This window comes from Chamaea fasciata, unplaced genomic scaffold (genome assembly GCF_029207755.1).
Source record: "Chamaea fasciata isolate MVZ Bird 193981 ecotype frontalis unplaced genomic scaffold, bChaFas1.0.hap1 SCAF_5, whole genome shotgun sequence".
In the NCBI taxonomy this organism is placed as follows: domain Eukaryota; kingdom Metazoa; phylum Chordata; class Aves; order Passeriformes; family Sylviidae; genus Chamaea; species Chamaea fasciata.
Genome location: NW_027094090.1, coordinates 38,608,086 through 38,623,984, shown reverse-complemented (window position 1 = coordinate 38,623,984; position 15,899 = coordinate 38,608,086). Strand labels below are relative to the sequence as shown.

The window sequence follows — 15,899 nt, the reverse complement described above, 5'->3', positions numbered from 1 at the left end:
GTACAATTATTTTGTAGTTCCAATAGAGGAGACTGACAGAAAATATATGTCATTTTTTCTATGTCTTATTAAAACGTGGCTTTGATCCAGGTGACTCAACTGGTATATGAGTTTACAAATGCACAAGGACTAAAAGATCATCCAAGCCTAAAGATGCTGCAAAAAAGTTATTCTTGTCTGAGCAAAAATAACTACAACCTTTTCAGATAAGTAATTTATTCATGTTTATTCAAATATTTTAATAATGCAAATGTTTTAGTGACATTAATATATTTACCTATGCTTTAACGAAATATAAATAAATTACCTTTCCTTTTCCAAACTCAGTGTTAATAGTTGTAGAATTAAAAATTGTAGTACCTGACCTCCAGTCACCTATGTCTGGCAGAAATCAAGATTTAAGCTGGCTTTTCTAATGACTCAGCACAACCTTAACTGTCCATTAGGTTTTTGTGCTGCAACACCAAGATGGCTGGGCACAATTAAACAAAGAATCTAAATAAATGGATCCACTATACTATTAACTTCTTTTAAGAAATGGAATGGCCTTTAACAGAGTGCTTTGCAGGTTGAAAGGACCACTGCTTACTAAATCTGCCTACCACAGGATCTAAAGGTGAAATGACCATCTGCACATCACCCACTTAACAGGAAATTACTTTCTGAGAATAAAAGGACAGTTGCTACAAACAAGAAAAACTATGAGCAGTAATTTTTGAGAGGGACGTAAGATTTATCTCTTTCTGATGCACACTGAGACACCTTCTTATACAAAATTAGAAACTGAGCTGAAAATATATAAATTGTAAACCAAAGGGTCCCACACTGCATGCTGACTTTTTAGTGAGTTGCCACTGTCTTTGAGGATCATGGTGGATGTAGGTGGATATAAGGGGCATATGCACTATGATAGAAGCCAGAAATGCTAAACTGGTCAATGGGATCTGATAATCCACAAAACAATTTGGGTTGACCAACCAAGGCTTCTCAATCTTTTATGAACGTCTGGAAATGCCTGTTCCAAACCAAACTCTACTAACGTCCCTTAACAGGCTGTCTAGGCTAGCTGCAACTATCCTAAACATAGCCTTATAATGTTTTCTGGCATATTTCCTATGGTTCTGCATGCTAATTGCATGCATGCTCTATCTGCATTGTCTGTTTCTCCATTTAAGATATTTGCCTTAGTTTGTAGGGTTCTCCCAGATTAAAAAGAGAAAGCTAAAGGGAAACAGTGTCAAAGTAGCACTCAGATGCAATCACTGGTGCAGGGTATGGCTCAGTTACTGTCTAGGCTGCCCTCCTGGAGAATTTTGGTGACAAAATTGGGGTAGGGACTATAAATTCTCCACATCCAGCTTCTCTTTACTTCTTGTTTCTTTTCTCTTCTTGTGTGGGACCCACTCATCTGGCATAAGGCTTTCAAGCAAAATTAACCTAAATAGCTGCCTGAACTCCTGAACTCCCCAATGCATCTCCCAGGAAAGGGCAAGGGGCAAAAGGCACTGGTTTTTCTCTGTTTAGTCTATAGTGCAACCTCTACCTCAGAGAAAAAAGAGATTTCCACAGTGAAAATTTACCTTCTACAGGTTAAAGACCAGTCTTAGAATACAGCTAGGAATTAGTCAGGTTTTTGACCTGAGCTGTTAAAGGTTGGAGCTTAAAATTCAAAATTCTCAGAAAAGCATTGCAGATAGGGGAATTGGCAAATTTAATTCTTCCTACCTGCTAGGAAGAAAAGAGCTTGCAGCATCCTTACCATGTGCTGTGCAAAATTTCCCTCCTGAATGTAATGACTATGTCTCTTATTGCTTTCAGTCTACTAGTAGGCTAAAATACCACTATAATAAACCCAAAGGCCTTAACACAAGGGAAAACAGATGGATTCCAGCTGAGAGACTTAGATTTCTCAGAACATTACAGGACTAGCTATTTGCACTTGGCTAGCAAGTGCTAGGTTTTTTTTACATCTGCTTCAACTCCTGTGAGCTCTCTTTAATACTACAGACTCACATTGTACGTTGCAGGCTCCAAACTGTAAATTGATTGAAGCTTTTGTCTATACAGGTATCTTCATCTATGTAGAAGTAGAAAGTGATACAGGTCTAACAGAAGAAGACTGGTGATCAGTCATTTGTGTGGAAGCGTTGTTTGCAGCTCTGCAGAAGAGGCAGCCTAGGCGAGGGTACCTGTAACTAATCCATCAGTCAGGTGGCAAAGCAGAATACGGGGTTGTTCGTCAAGATTTTTTTCAAGGGCTTAAGGCCTGTTGTTCTAGACAGGAAAAAAGACAGAAAAGGAATAAGATGTGGAAGAAAAATTCTGCCTAAGTAAAACCTGGAGGATTTTGATTGTTTCCTTAGCAAAACACCACAAGAAGCAAGTAAAACCACCCTGGGCAGCACAAAAAGGTAGGAAGCTGAAATAGGGAAAGGCATGTAGGCATTTTACTTTTCTGTCTCATCTACTGTGAGTTCTTTTCCAAGTTCACAGTTCAAATTCGATAGGATGAGGTCTCTTGTTTGACATGGTCATCTGGATTGAATTTACCGACTGGTCATATTGCTGGCAGCAATTTCTAGATGTTGTCAAGGCTTCAGCTCTACAGCATATGCATCCCCACTGCCCCTGAGGGCATTTGTCCCACTTGCCCATCTCAACCCCTCACCAGAGCCCACACTAGCAGCACTCGTACTTTCTCTACCAGAAAAAAACTTGTAGTGGATTTCCAGGGCACTTGAAGTATTGGAAGAGACTGGAGAAATCAATAATCCAGAAACTTGACTTTATAATATGAATGGTGAGCTCAACACCCTCTGTGGTTACACCAAGAACCAAGTGTGCCACATACAGCATCCTGAAGTCCTAACCAAGCTCCTTTCTGTCCCAAACCAGCGGCAACAGCACAACTGGGAGGCTTAATACAGCTTCTGGAGAATCTACCACATCTCTCTCTACTTTCTCCCCAAAACAGTGGGGCTCCTCATTAGCTGCTACAGTGCAGTGCAAGTAGCATGTGTGGCACCAAAGTCATCAAGCTGCAACAACTGATAAGAAAGAATCTCCTCTTTGCTTCCCCTCTGGCATATCTACACCTATATATTAAAGAGTCAGAATTGGCCGTCTTATGGAAAAATGGGAACCTGGAAATTTTGGATTTTTCTGGAATATGATCATCATCTCTATGTTGGTCCTTCTGTTATTATTTATGTCCTTTATGGAAATATGAAAAAATGGGGAAAATAATCACTGAAAAACTCCTCGGCTGCCTGAACAAGGATTTAGCGGAGCAAACTTCAACTTCTTTCTGGATTCTTTCTGCACAGTACAGGTGCAGATTTAATGCAAGCTGTTTCAAAACCTGACACTCTTTTGGTCATTGTGTACCAGGTATAACAGGTTGCATTCATACTATGCTCTCTTTTCCTTACCTATTAAGCAGAAACCACAATAAACCACAGCTCAATGCAGTTAATACAGACTGAAATTTCAATAGCCCACTGAATTGTTAGTAAATACATTTTAAAAATAGATCTACTTTCATTAAGATACTTCTTAGAGCCCCAAAGAAAATCCGAAGTGTATCTGGACTGGTAATGTGAGACAATAATTTTCTCCTGGAGTATCAGTTTAAGTCCAGCCCAGACTGGTAGTAACCTGAAATTTTCATCTTCTTGAAGCTACCTGATCACATTATTCCCTATAGACAAGTGTGTCCATTAGAAAGAAATATGCAACAGCTGGCACAGGTTGGCTTCTTTCTTGCATTTGCGAGAGCAAGGATGGGGTAAGAGTGTGTTTAGAATCTAAATGATTCCTTCCTCCTGGTGGTTTGGCCAACATGGATACAGGCACTCCAATTTGAAAGGGAAACTTGAACTTTGTAGTTAATGGATGAATAAATGGAAGGCTTCAGTCTGCAGGACTATCAGAATGGTAGTTTTCACAAACACTTAAATCAAATACCACATCTGAGGGGAAGAAATTAAGATGTAAATATCCAGGAGCCAGTGCCAAGACCAGTGAAATCACAAAACAGATTTCCACTATTATGCTTCTGTGCCTCAAAATATAACAGTACATCAAGATCTTATTGCCTGTAAAGTAGTTTGTCATGTTTTTAAAAAGGTACAAAAGACATAAAATCTTTATCCTCTGATCTGCCATCAAAACAGTTTTTTAAAAAAGACACTTAAAAATGGCCTCTCTGAAAATTCAGATATTTGTGTAGAGAGGGGTTAATTGGACACTACCATTGCTATCAACAGCAATTTCTCTCTGCTGATCATGAGCACTTTCCTGAAAATTATAAGCAGCCCACTCCTGTGTCTGCTGTGTATACTTACTGATGAATCCTGCCAGACAGACAATTTATAGACCGCTCTGAGTGACCACTGGATGAGTCTGAAAAAACGTATTGGACATTCCCTAAGTTTACCCTGAACTATTTTTAAATGCCAAGATGTATTTATACCAACATAATCTAAAAGTGCATTGAACCTCCTAAGCTGGTAAGGAAATGAGCCTATTTCTTTCTGGGCTGGCTGTGCAGGGCAGAAGCTGTGACTCCAGCAGGGTCAGCTGCTAGCACAGGCTTCACTGACATCCAGGGCACTTCACGGTTCAGGAAGGTGAGCTGTATTAATCTACACCATGGACATGTAGTCTATATTCCTAACTGAATATGGAAAGCACCTGGTGTAAAGAAACATAAATTGTACAGTTGGTTTGGTTTTGCATATCAAATATGTGCAGCATATTATTCACAGATCCCATTAATTAATCCTGATGAAATCATAATGAGGAAAACATTAACACTAATCGATTTGGATGAGATGAAATTTCAGACCTTCCTGACATTCTAATTTGTGGCACATACCATAATGAAAAACAACCAACCAGTTTTCCCCTTGCAATGCAAGCATTAGCTTCCCCAATGGTAAAAACAGAAGGTCAGCTTAAAAGTCCCATTTTCTACAATGAACAGCAATTCTTTAAATGGCACAGAAGGGCATGCAAGTATTAGGGCTATTGTTTTCATAAAGCTATTCTGCTGGTGACCATTCATAGCCACTCTTTGCCACATGTTTCCTGTCCTAAGCAGCTTTCCAATTTAGGTTTCCATAGGCTACGGTTTGACGGAGTAGCTAGAAGAATTCATGCATGTATATTATGACGTTTCATTATCCTTTTTTCTTTCATGAATAGCATTCCTTAGAGGATGTGTTCTGTGGGTGCTCTATGCCAAGGCAGCATTATTTGCACTTCTTGACTAATGAGGGTTCACCACAGAGAAATAAATCACAGGGTTGTGCAAAGTTTTCTCAAAGGCTCGACAGAAAGCAACTTTTGAAAGCAAGCAGTTGGAACTTGATAAAAGCCCCCCTGGCAAGCAGTATGAGATAGCATGTTTCCTGGGCTGGTCCCAAGCTGGTCACTGATTGCCATGAAAGGCCCCTGGGAGCTCACCACAATTCCCTACTTGCAAGGCTTGTGAGTAGCTGCCCATGCAAAACACCAGGATTTTACAAACAGAAATCATAATGCAGGGCAAAGTCAAGTCCATAAGACATTATCTCTCAGCTAAGTTGGAAAATGTTGTGTAATTTCTCACCCAGAGTCTAATAATATTCATTTGATCAATCCTTACCTTCAGAGTGTTGGGTACTGATGAAGTTACCCTTTTATCTTCTCCCTCTAAAACAAGACCATGTATTTCTATTTAAAATGCAAGTAACAAAATCAAAATGTACCTCTATCTGCATATCTGCATTTTGATTCTGTAATACCTCCATATGACTAGGTAAAGTGGTGAGTACATCAGAAGTTTTCAGCAGAAAATATAAGAGATGAGTTTTCATTATGCAGAGGTAACACATCACTTCTTGCAGGGTGTTCTGCAGTCTTCTGGAAAGAAAAAGCATCAAAGTCACCTTGGAATAAAGTATCCACCTTTGACTACCCTAGAAGAGAGTCCTCTTTGGTCATCCTAAAAGGCTGTGAAAAAGTGTCCACTTTGCACTTTCCTCAAGTATGCAAAAATGGGGGACTTATATCACAGTTTGTCTTTTGTTTTCTTGTATATTTGTCCTCATGTCTTGTGAAGGCCTAGAAATGAGTGTGTATCATGCCCAAAGTTTATATCCATCTGTCACCAGCACTAGAGGCTGCTGCATTTTAAATCACTTCAGCATACTGCGTGCACAGTGACTCAGCCCTGACAGTGGTGTCCACCCTGAGGATGAGAAAATGATTCAGTATTCATTAGTCTAACTTAATGCGGTCTCTCCTCAGCAGGAGAACAGCCAATCGTGCACCTTATCTGTGCCTGCTTCTGTGATTTATCCACTGAGGACTGACCTACAATCAAGAACTTTACTTAAAACCTTTTGACAGGCAGCTAGCTGCCGGTCTGGAGATAAAGCTAAGCTAAATACACCCATGCTAATTTCAGACTTTGCTTTTCCTACAATCTGAGAGCTCTCCATAAAGTTTTTGAATAAAAAAGTCTGACATACTGATTATACATGTATGCAATTTTCATAAATCAGAGGTGTTCTGTTTCATGAACTGATCTTGTGGTTGGTTGTTTGTGGTTTTTTTTTGTTGTTGTTCTTTGTTTGGGTTTTTTTTGGGTGGTTTTTTTTTTGTTTTTTTTTAAATATTGAAAGAATGACACTGCTCTAAGTCTATCATTCCGGAGATGTGTGCTCCAACCTGTGCAGGATTTCAGGATGGTGTTGTAAAATGAAACCAGTAAACATCCCAAGCCTTCTGAACTTTTTCATTTGTGAGGATGGAAAAACAGTCTGCCTGACTAAAGAACAGAGAAAGAGAGAGGGAGTCTAATTGCAGCACATTCTTCTCATATGAACCTGAAGTTGAAACATTTGGGAACTCCCTGCATCATGAGGCACCTAAAATGTTTTCCAAGGGTGTCTGATTTGATAACAATATGCAAAGAGGAGGAATAGAGTGACAGACCTGTCAGTCTACCTATATAAATAAGTCTTCTTTCTATTCCTGTGCTGAATTTTCCCTTGTCAAATTTTTCTTCTGTTTGCAGATAGAAGAGTAGAAGAGCAACAAGCTGTTTTTTGTTTTTCTTTGCTTTGATTTCAATACACTCCCAAATATGATTTTTTTCCCCAGCCTAGGTTAAGCTGCAGTTGTAGAAATAATATTTCCAGCAAACATTCTGAATCTCAGTAGATTTTGGCCTGTATCTTTACAGAGCCTTTAATTCAGTCAATATGTGATAGTTTCAGTTTAGAGGAGACAGGACACAATGCCTTGGCCCACAGCTAAGGGGAAATAAGAAGGATCAGCCCTGAAGGAGGCCCATTTTTAAAGGTTTCTTTGGCTTTATGTGAATTTAAATTCAGAGAGAGGAAAAATTATTACATTTTTTTTTCTTGCCTCAGGGTGAAATTATTGGACTCCCAAGGAAGCTAAACAGATTTAGAAGATTCAGGTGCTTTCAAACACCTAGTCAATTTATAGATAGCAGTTTTTCATATAATCCCATGATTGAAGAATTAATGAATCTGACAGCCAGCATCTCAGTAAGGTAAGAAATCAGACTAATTTTTTTCCAATGTCAAGTCAGTGTCATTTTGGGAAATAGCCATATTTGGGATCAGTTTTCTGAGTTACTTCTGGCTTCAAGAGAAAAAAAGGGAGAGGAAGCAGACCATTATTAATATAAGCATAAGCATGTCTTGGTTTGTTTCAATTCCTCTTCCTTCTGTCTATTCCAAGCGCTATCTGATGGAGTTAGCATTAGCCATGAGATAATTCTCATAATTCTTTTTTCTACACATCGTGTAAGTTACGACATATTTTCAATGATCTTTTCTTAAATTTGGCAAAGTTTCTCCTGGCTCAAGAGTAATGTAGGGGTTTTGTTGTTGTTTTGACTTTGAGATTTCTTTGGTGCATTAGAGAATGAAGTAAACCCCCCAGCACTGAAGGTTAATGATGGAATTGTATGTGCACTCTAGCAATTCCATGTCTTTTTTTATTTTACTGAATTTCTACTGAGTGTCATACATTTGAAGTAATGTAGGGTGTTTCCTTGTAACTAACACAACTTATGTTTTAAGTAGGTATTTTAATTTGTGTGTGTGTGTCTGTGTGCATTGAAAGTCATTTTCTGTATTGTATTGGATGGAGAACTGGTAATTCGCAATGTCCCAATGACTTCTTGAAGCCCTGGTTTTGAAAAGAAGCTTTAAAAATCTTCTTTAGCAAGAGTTTACTTCTCTGTAAAAACAACAGATGATTTGTATGCACCTGAACGTTACCATTTTTAAGACTGCCAGACAAAGCCAGTAATAATGATTTGTATGTCTGGTATGTATTGGTAGTTTTGAAACTTCTGCTTTTCAGATAAGCAGATGGGAAATGGATGAATGCTGTGAAGTTCTATGGAAGCATATGAAGCATAAAGAAACATAAATAAAGTGGTGTAAACCAATGTGTTTAGCTAGCCTCCAAATTTAACTCCTGCAAGCACTACAGCAAAGAGTTTGGTAAAATATACTGATTAAGGCTCAAAGGCAATAGGCAATCCATAAATTAAGATGAACTATATAAAACCGGGATTTTTATTTGTCTTAGTTTAGATAGACAGGTATCTGCCAGGGAGGGTTGGAGTCTCCCTTGAAATGTAAGCCTCTCCCCTCTTTTTCAAATTATTATAAATTTGCAATTGAAAGACTGTCAGGCAAAGATTTTGGGAATAGGTATAGCAGTTCTTTACTAGGTATATAAAAATACAGATGTTGTAGTACAGAAGAATAAGCAAGCAAACAAACCAACAAGAAATCCTAGAAAACTCTGACAGAGTCAGAAATACAACTTGACACCCTGTTGGTCAGGGTGTTGGAAGCTGTCCAAAGTAAGCCCTCCTGGAGTGTCAGATGTGGTTCTGTTGGAGTAGAGATGGTCCCGTTGAAGAAAAAGGGTCCAGTAATGGTGAGATGGGTCCGGTCTTCCTCCAGGGGTCTGGTGGAAAACTGGATACCTAGTGGGACTGTGGCTCCTTTTTATCTAGGTTAAGATGGTTTGGCTCCTCCTCCCTGTGTGGAGTACCTTACAATAGTACTATGTAATGTGTCATGTCATTGGTGAGCTCTTAATGGTCCATTAGCAGAAGATATCCCCAAGGGAGTAGTGAAACAATGAAGAGAGATAAGTAGCACTCCACCATCTGATAAGTGACACTGACTAATTTGGGCGAAGATAAGCAATTCTGCTCTACCCAGATGGAATAGAATAACATGTTCTTTACAAAACCCATGACATTATTTTAAATTGAAAATATGTAATTGTCAACAATTAAAACTCTAGTAATATTCAATTACTAGTAAAATCTCAAAGCTGAGAAACACCAAAGTATCTTTTTTTGCATGGCTATATGGTTGTCCTTGTTTATATGTAAGTGCAAACAGTATCTTTTTATTTTTAAGGTTGGTCAAGAACTGAGACAATTGGGGTGCTTCTTGTTCTTATTTCACCTTAGTATGACAGAAAGTTATGGATATTTGATTCTGTAACCCATGAAATAGCAGAAGATCTTGTGTGAAATCATTTATGCAGTACCTTTCACAAATACTTCCTATCACTTATGTCATGTGAAACTTGCTCACAAAACACTGCAGAAAAATGTTGAAACTACTGGTATGCAAGGTCAATCTGGATCAAGAAAAAAGCAATTGCATTTTTCCTGCTTTACTTTCATAGTTATGGAGATATTTTTCTCCTTTACCTGGGATTTAGTGTTTTGTTGTTTTTTTTTTTTTAACCTGACAGAAGCAAATTAGACTGTGCTACTTCTACCAATATGTGAGTATAGGAATGGAAAAGAGAATTTCAAGAAGAGTTTTCAAGTGCCCTCATACTGATCTTTACTTTTGTATGTGAAAATTAATTAAACATGTGGGGTTTTTTTGACATTTTTTTCTATTTTTCTTATTTTTTTCTTTATTTTTTTCTCTCTCTCTTTTTCTTTTCTTTTCTTTTCTTTTCTTTTCTTTTCTTTTCTTTTCTTTTCTTTTCTTTTCTTTTCTTTTCTTTTCTTTTCTTTTCTTTTCTTTTCTTTTCTTTTCTTTTCTTTTCTTTTCTTTTCTTTTCTTTTCTTTTCTTTTCTTTTCTTTTCTTTTCTTTTCTTTTCTTTTCTTTTCTTTTCTTTTCTTTTTTTCTTTTTTTCCTTTTTTTCCAGGGCTGGAAGTTAGTGAGGCTGTTATTTGAGGTTTTATGAACATTGTCTGTTTTTGAATTTCACCTAACATCCAGTCAAGTTACCTGAATATCTATGGATGCTCACTCACATCATTTAACTTTGAGCCCCATAGTTTATCCACCAAAACAGTGAAATTGTGTACAATACTTCTCCGTGCAAATTACTGCTAAGCCATTTAAGAAATCTGATTTTTGGTGGATTTAATGCTTCTTCAGAAAAGAAGATATCACTCTAAAATCTATTGAGAAATAAAACACTGACTGATATAACACGTCTCCTCTCTTCTTGTGATACTCATATTTAAATCTAAACAATTTCCTTGTCATATTTTACTGAATCTTTTCGCTCATCATGTGACTTTCTATCCAGTCTGTCTGTATAAAATTTAAAGGTGGCCCACAATAACTTAGAAGATCATGTAACTTTGCAGTGCATTATAGAATCAATTTTCATGGCTACTACTTTAGCAATATTCAGCTCTTTGCTCTGAAGACTTTCATTCCTGCTTCTTAGGAGATGAGGTTTGATTCTGTGAGAGGAAGAAAATGTAAAGGGATTTTGTCATCTAAAAGCTGGGAAGGTAATAAGATGTGTCTGTATTCAAGTCAATATAATAAGAATAAGATGTTAAAAAACTAAAAATAGCATTATGTAAAAAATAAAACCAAAGATGTAGAAATAATGTTACTCTAGCCGCTTCTTTTCCTCATAAGATAAAGATAAATATTACTTGATCCAAACTCTGATTTAAATATATATATATATATATTATATACATGTCTATATATCTATATATCTATATATGTCTGTATTATATTAAAAACAAAACCAGACAAAACCAGAAAAAATATATGCATTCAAAACAGATTGCAGGTATATCCTAGAGTCCTCTGATCTCACTTCATGAATGCTGGTAATAGCAACTGTTATCTTGATATCCATGTGAAATACTTTTCTGTGTGAAATCAAATTTGCCCTACCTAGCTACTTTCTGTAGCATATTCCTGTCTAAAGGGGCAAGGGGGGAAACCACAGATGCACCATAACTGCAGCTTTACATTATGAAGTGTGTTCTGTTTTCCCTATGGATGAATTGATCCTTAGAGTAGGACGTTATGGAATGTGCAGTAGGTTGCAGACTGAAAAGAATTGTTTCATAAATCTGTAAATAAATATCAATAGCTACCAGTGGCTCTCTTAGCTGTAACTTCTTCATGACTATTGACAGAAAAAATGTAGCATTCAAAATTGGACGGATACTTGATAAGCTTTTCCATTTCCTTTTTCCAAGGGTTTAATTTTCTTTACTCATTTATTTGTATGTATTTCAAAACTTTAAAGGTCATAGATTCTCTTAAAGAGATACTCCTCTTAATAATAGCTCTCTAAAAGCAAAGAAAATCACTTCAGCAAATTTTCCACTAACCTGATGTAATGCAAATGCACATTTTTCAAGACAAAACCAAAAAATTCTTTGCCAATAGGTACTCTATTTGGTATCTAAATGTTCAGAATTCATTTACAGCTGTAGTTCAGATTTACAAGAACCCATCAGCAGCTGTTTGATCTTCACAGGACAGGGGAAATTCAAAGTCACCTGATGCAACTTGAGAAACTACCATGATATCATACAAATGGCAGGGATAATCTCCTTTCCAATAATAGCAGCTTTTGAGCACTGTGAAGGCTGAAAAGTTTGGATCCACTTGTCTGTGAAAAACAATTCTTTTGCAGAGATGTGGTCTCTTTGCAGAGCAAAGATGTGGTACGATGAGATGAAAAACATTCTTAACATAGTGGATGAGAGTGTTCTGAATACACATAGGTTTTTTTCATTTTTTGATTACAAATTCTTTATGGTAGGGAACAGAATCTTCTAATAAATGTCAAGAAATCACATGGTTGCCATATCATTTAGTGGTTAACAGCACATAATGGTCTTATAAACATCATGGTTCTCTTTATTTTCATAGTAATTACTGATGAAATAACTGAAACATAACCAAACTGATAATTTCATATTAATAGATTTAGAACTGATGTTACACTGTGTACTTTCACTCTCCATGGTAACCATGAATAGAACGTATAACTATTAAAAAAAGTTTAATTAATTGGATAAAGAATAAAAATTAAGAACCAGAAGTAATAGTTTATTGATGTATCAATATCATCTGTGTCATAAAAATGAGTCATTACTTCTCTGATTAGGTGAAGGGAAGATAGGATGTGTTCATGGACATTTTATTTTATTCAATCTATTTTTGATGTGTAACCCATATAATGAAAAGTCTGACTTTTAAGGGGGATTTTTATCTACATGAATTCAGATTGTGTACAACATAGATGATAGCCAGAAGAGATACAAAACAAAAGCAGGGATGTAAACAATTAAAAGGAGTTTGAATTTGGGCCATGTTCTACTGAACTGGGTGATTCTTATTGGTCTTTTCTCCAGAATTATTATTTTTTCTATATGTTAGATTTTGCTACACTGTATCTACACCAAGAAGGTTCAGACTTTCCATTGCCTTACAACCCATCTGCAGAACAAAATACATGCCATCACGCTCATATCATTTTAATTAATAATGTATCTAGGATATGTAGGGATAAATAAGGTGAAAATAATCACAGGCTCCAATGCTTTATTTCTTCTGGCATGTATGTTCTTCCACAGTTGTCTTTCCACCTTTGACACCCTTTTCAAGATTTATGTTCTGCTCTTTTGCTGTTATGACTGGCTGTAAATAAACTAGATCACTATAGTTCTGTCAGAAAATTACACCTGTCTTGGTGACTTATAACTCTCAATTTTTGTTTCCTATAGACATGTTGAGCACTGATCTTCTACGTAAAGACAAACACTTTCTGGGTGACCAGCTAATGTTGGAACCACTTCAGAGTGCACAGGGAACATGGAGTTAAACACCTGCTAATTTGACTGGGCTGGCTTGCATCTGTTTTTGGTTTGCTTTCAGTGCCAGTCACCATTGTCTAACCTTGCTATCAGTCACTGATGGTGCTCCCAGTCTCCTCCTAGGCTGCCTCTGTTGGTCTCAGCCAGGACTCCGTCTGCCAGGAGGGGTGGGAGACATTCAGACCTCCTCAGCTGTGGCAGGCATCTGCCCCACGGTGCCTGCAGGGCCCAGATGAGGCCAGCAGGAATCCAGTGCTGGCCCCTGTGTTTGCTGCGAGAGCTCTTGCGTGACCAGGTTTTGGTAATGAGGGACCTACAGGGGTGGCTTCTGTGAAAAACTGCCAGAAGACTCCCCCACAGGCAAAAAAGTTAATTCCAGCCAGCTCCAGGGTGGACCTGCTGCTGGCCAAGGCTGAGCCCATCAGCAATGATGGTAGTGCCTCTGGGATAACAGACTTAAGAAAGGGGGGAACTGCTGGAACAGCAACCAGAGAGAGGAGTGAGAATATGCAGGAGAAACAACTCTTCCGACACCAGTCTTGGAAGGTGGGGCAGGAAACCCTCCAGGCAATGGAGCAGAGATTCCCCTGCAGCCCGTGGTGCAGCCCATGGTGAGGCAGGATGGGACCCTTCAGTCCGTGGAGGTCCATGGAGGAACAGAGATCCAACTGCAGCCTCTGAGGACCCCACACTGGAACAGGTGGAGGCCTGAAGGGGGCTGTGACCCTCTGGGAAACCTGTGCTGGAGCAGGGCCCTGGCAGGACCTGTGGCCCCGTGGAGAGAGGAGCCCGCAGTGAGCAGGTTTGCCGACAGAACAGGTGACCCCATGGAGGACCCACTCCGGAGCAGTGTGTTCCTGAAGGACTGCACCCTGAGGGAGGGACCATGCTGGAGCAGTGTGTGAAGGGCTACACCCCATGAAGGGGAAGAGACGTTTGTGAAGGACTGTGTCCTGTTGGAGGAACCCTACACTGGAGCAGAGGAAGAGTGTGAGAAATTTTCTCCCTCAAAAGGAAAGAACAGCAGACACAATGTGTGATGGATTGATCATAGCCTCGATTCCTCATTCCCCTGCTCCACTGGGGAGAAGAAGTTGGACAAAATCTGGACTGAGGTTAAACCTGGGAAGAAGGGAGGGTGGATAGTTCAAGGTTTTATTTCTCATTACCCTACTCTGATTTGATTTGTAATAGATTAAACTAATTCCCTCAAGCTGAGTCTGTTTTGCCTATGATGGTAATGGTGAAAGGTCTCTCCTTGTCCTTTTCTCAGTCCAGGAGCCTTTCATTATATTTTCTCTCCCCTGTCCAGCTGAGGAGGAACGGGCTTTGGTGGGCACCTGGTATCCAGCTGGAGTCAAACCACCACACACTGACACAGAAACTACTTGCAAGGCAGACTCTCTCCACTGTTAGCAGCCTCTAAGCCAAGGCAGACCTTCCATTTCTGGATATATATCTGGCTGCATAAACCTCTTACAGAGACCCAGTGTGCTCATTCCATCCAGTTGAGCTGCCTGAACATCTCCCATTGAAAGGGTCTGGTTTCCAGCCTGTTGTTTTCAGAGGGGCATTTTGGCTATTCCATGTACTGGGAAGCATATGTCCCAGGGCATACTGCCCTGCTGAAAATGCAGAGCTGTTCTAACAGGAGCTATGGGTTGGCGGGAGTAGGTGGTAGCACAGCCAGATGTGCTGGTACAATGCATGAGAGTGGACTGGCTGCAGGGCCTGCCTGGCTATGACCTCAAGCAGAAGGGATTTTATGAGAGGACAAAAACAGTATCTGCTTTCTTATGCAAAAATAGCAACCAGCAATGATTCTAGCTATCTTGTTCTTCCACATTATTAATACTCTACATTTTTCCCTGATAGCAGGAGATTGTACGAATGTAAAGCTTGAATAGATTGTCTCACTAGGACTGAAGTTAGGAAACCAAGTTTCCTACCACCCTATTACAGTCCTACTATACAGACAATGACCTAGGTCCACTTTCTAGAAACGGAATGCACCATGTGGTGCTTAAACTGCCTTTAAAAAAATAATATCTACTGTTTGTCTGAATTAACACTAAAGAAGTGGATTTATCCAGCTGAGGTCAGTTTTAGATTTTTTCCCAAGTTCGCCTTTAGCATCATCCAAATTCTTCAATTTACTTTCATTAGGGATCTAAAATTGTTACATCCAGAGTAAGAAAGGCCCAACAAAATCAGTGAGAAAAGTAGTGATTAAAAATGTGTTGTATCCTTGACATCTAGAATTATGATTCTCCAAAAAGCACATGACCCCTTTTTCTCTTAAAAACCCTTATTAATTTCCTGATGTTTTGAACTTTTATTTCTTTATTGACTTCATTCCACCGTTTTTTGGTCAAGGATAGAAGGCCTGCGCAATTGCGTAGAATGGTTTCGATGACATCTTTGTGTAAAAACAAAGTCACTGTTCTTATTTTTTTCTGAAAGAAAAAGAAGAAATCTTACAGGCTTTCTATGCTCCAATCAGCATATTATTCATGTTTACAAAACTTTCCTCTCACAATCTATGAAAATATTTATGTGTTTCACTTCTCTATAGAAAGTATTCTTCAATTCCATCGAATAGGAAATTATTCAAAATTTCAATTTTGGATTAGCTAGAAAAGAAAAGACAAAATAATGGTTCCAGGCAAATATCCAACAGTTTTGAAGCACCAGATTTTATTCCAAAACTTGACATTTATATGTAGGTGAAAT

The 15,899-nt window shown here is 38.5% G+C and overlaps 1 long non-coding RNA gene across 1 annotated transcript; it reads left to right on the top strand.

Moving 5' to 3' along the window:
• The first annotated feature begins 5,949 nt into the window (after positions 1–5,949).
• LOC136290210 (uncharacterized) lies at positions 5,950–14,362 on the top strand. Its single transcript, XR_010721047.1, has 3 exons — positions 5,950–6,031; positions 7,425–7,570; positions 13,077–14,362. It is a non-coding gene; the product is annotated as an uncharacterized lncRNA (long non-coding RNA).
• The last annotated feature ends 1,537 nt before the right edge of the window (positions 14,363–15,899 follow it).